This window comes from Oncorhynchus keta, chromosome 27, assembly GCF_023373465.1.
Source record: "Oncorhynchus keta strain PuntledgeMale-10-30-2019 chromosome 27, Oket_V2, whole genome shotgun sequence".
Classification (NCBI taxonomy): Eukaryota; Metazoa; Chordata; class Actinopteri; order Salmoniformes; family Salmonidae; genus Oncorhynchus; species Oncorhynchus keta.
The window spans coordinates 12358924-12361796 of NC_068447.1; the positions used below are offsets into that span (position 1 = coordinate 12358924).

Here is a 2873-nt window from a genome sequence, read left to right on the forward strand (position 1 = left end):
GCCAGATAATGATTTTGGGAATGGGCAGGCAAGGTTAACGTCAATCCATGGAGGCAAAAAGGCCATTGTTGAAGTTTAATTCAATAAGACAAAAGCTGCTGAAGGAGGGGTGAAAACAAATAGAATGGAGGGCCAGAAAGGTCATGTTTGGTAAAGGTCAGGTGGCGTGGTTAAAGAGGATGATAGTGGTGTGATTGTTAGGTCAGGTGGCGTGGTTAAAGAGGATGATAGTGGTGTGATTGTTAGGTCAGGTGGCGTGGTTAAAGAGGATGATAGTGGTGTGATTGTTAGGTCAGGTGGCGTGGTTAAAGAGGATGATAGTGGTGTTATGTGATGATTGTTAGGCCAGGTGATGTGGTTAGAGGATGATAGTGGTGTGATTGTTAGGTCAGGTGACGTGGTTAGAGGATGATAGTGGTGTTATGTGTGATGATTGTTAGGTCAGGTGATGTGGTTAGAGGATGATAGTGGTGTGATTGTTAGGTCAGGTGACGTGGTTAGAGGATGATAGTGGTGTTATGTGTGATGATTGTTAGGTCAGGTGACGTGGTTAAAGAGGATGATAGTGGTGTGATTGTTAGGTCAGGTGGCGTGGTTAAAGAGATGATGTTAGTGGTGATGATTGTTAGGTCAGGTGGCGTGGTTAAAGAGGATGATAGTGGTGTGATTGTTAGGTCAGGTGGCGTGGTTAAAGAGGATGATAGTGGTGTGATTGTTAGGTCAGGTGGCGTGGTTAAAGAGGATGATAGTGGTGTGATTGTTAGGTCAGGTGGCGTGGTTAAAGAGGATGATAGTGGTGTTATGTTGTTATGTGTGATGATTGTTAGGTCAGGTGGCGTGGTTAAAGAGGATGATAGTGGTGTTATGTGATGATTGTTAGGTCAGGTGGCGTGGTTAAAGAGGATGATAGTGGTGTGATTGTTAGGTCAGGTGGCGTGGTTAAAGAGGATGATAGTGGTGTTATGTTGTTATGTGTGATGATTGTTAGGTCAGGTGGCGTGGTTAAAGAGGATGATAGTGGTGTTATGTTGTTATGTGTGATGATTGTTAGGTCAGGTGGTGTGGTTAAAGAGGATGATAGTGGTGTTATGTGATGATTGTTAGGTCAGGTGACGTGGTTAAAGAGGATGATAGTGGTGTTATGTTGTTATGTGTGATAATTGTTAGGTCAGGTGACATGGTTAAAGAGGATGATAGTGGTGTTGTGTGATAATTGTTAGGTCAGGTGACGTGGTTAGAGGATGATAGTGGTGTGATGATTGTTAGGTCAGGTGACGTGGTTAGAGGATGATAGTGGTGTTATGATTGTTAGGTCAGGTGACGTGGTTAGAGGATGATAGTGGTGTTATGTGTGATGATTGTTAGGTCAGGTGACGTGGTTAGAGGATGATAGTGGTGTTATGTGTGATGATTGTTAGGTCAGGTGACGTGGTTAGAGGATGATAGTGGTGTTATGTGTGATGATTGTTAGGCGCTGTACATATTTGACAGTAACAAGGCAGGACTTGAAATAGGCCTATGGCACGTCAAGGGAACTGTAGCCTTCTGTTTAAATGGGAAATCTGGACACTGACTAGGTCTATAACCTCTCATATAGCCTTAATATTAACTCCTGCACAATTATCTTGATACACTAAATGTAGGCAAAATTTGGACTTGGGAACAGGAGTGGAGAAATATGATTTCTTTCTTTCTTCATCTTGATAGAACTCAATGCTCAGCCACATACAGTGCCTTGCGAAAGTATTCGGCCCCCTTGAACTTTGCGACCTTTTGCCACATTTCAGGCTTCAAACATAAATATATAAAACTGTATTTTTTTGTGAAGAATCAACAACAAGTGGGACACAATCATGAAGTGGAACGACATTTATTGGATATTTCAAACTTTTTTAACAAATCAAAAACTGAAAAATTGGGCGTGCAAAATTATTCAGCCCCTTTACTTTCAGTGCAGCAAACTCTGGTGTGGGGCGGCAGCGTGGCCTAGTGGTTAGAGCGTTGGACTAGTAACCGGAAGGTTGTGAGTTCAACCCCTGAGCTGACAAGGCAGTTAACCCACTGTTCCCAGGCCATCATTGAAAATAAGAATATGTTCTTAACTGACTTGCCTGGTTAAATAAAGGTAAACATTTTTTAAAAAATCTGTCAAACCTGATGATAAGCAGAACAACTTCCATTGTTCTCCAGTAGCTGTAGTGTTAACTTTCTTTTGCAGCTCACCTGTGAGAACCATGAGCACGAGCTCATAGGCTTAGTTTCTGAGTAAGTCAAAACAGTTCTATATTGTGGAGCTCCGCTCCTATTGGTTTACCCTAGCTGCCTGAGAAAATGTATGCATGCACCTGCAGCCAATGGGAGTCCACATGCCCCTATATATTGGGACTCGTCCCCACAATCAGTCTCCCTTTATCTTCAGTGAGACTTGGACTGAAGAAGCCAGAAGAAAAGAAGAGATAAGCCTCTCCTTCATCCTTCATAATGAACCTGCAGTTGATCCAAGTCTCTCCTTCATCCTTCATAATGAACCTGCAGTTGATCCAAGTCTCTCCTTCATCCTTCATAATGAACCTGCAGTTGATCCAAGTCTCTCCTTCATCCTTCATAATGAACCTGCAGTCGATCCAAGTCTCTCCTTCATCCTTCATAATGAACCTGCAGTTGATCCAAGTCTCTCCTTCATCCTTCATAATGAACCTGCAGTTGATCCAAGTCTCTCCTTCATCCTTCATAATGAACCTGGCATCGATCCAAGTCTCTCCTTCATCCTTCATAATGAACCTGGCATCGATCCAAGTCTCTCCTTCATCCTTCATAATGAACCTGCAGTTGATCCAAGTCTCTCCTTCATCCTTCATAATGAACCTGGCATC

At 42.8% G+C, this 2873-nt stretch overlaps 1 long non-coding RNA gene across 9 annotated transcripts; it reads left to right on the forward strand.

Annotated features, from left to right (window-relative positions):
* Nucleotides 1-1169, forward strand: LOC127912578 (uncharacterized). 9 transcript variants are annotated; one of them, XR_008083307.1, is made up of 4 exons: nucleotides 1-291; nucleotides 630-827; nucleotides 881-972; nucleotides 1105-1127. It is a non-coding gene; the product is annotated as an uncharacterized LOC127912578 (long non-coding RNA). The 9 variants fall into 9 exon arrangements; XR_008083312.1 differs by having other exon boundaries at nucleotides 6-291; nucleotides 630-811; nucleotides 881-925; nucleotides 989-1159; XR_008083311.1 differs by having other exon boundaries at nucleotides 7-291; nucleotides 630-764; nucleotides 1105-1137.
* Nucleotides 1170-2873: the final 1704 nt, after the last annotated feature.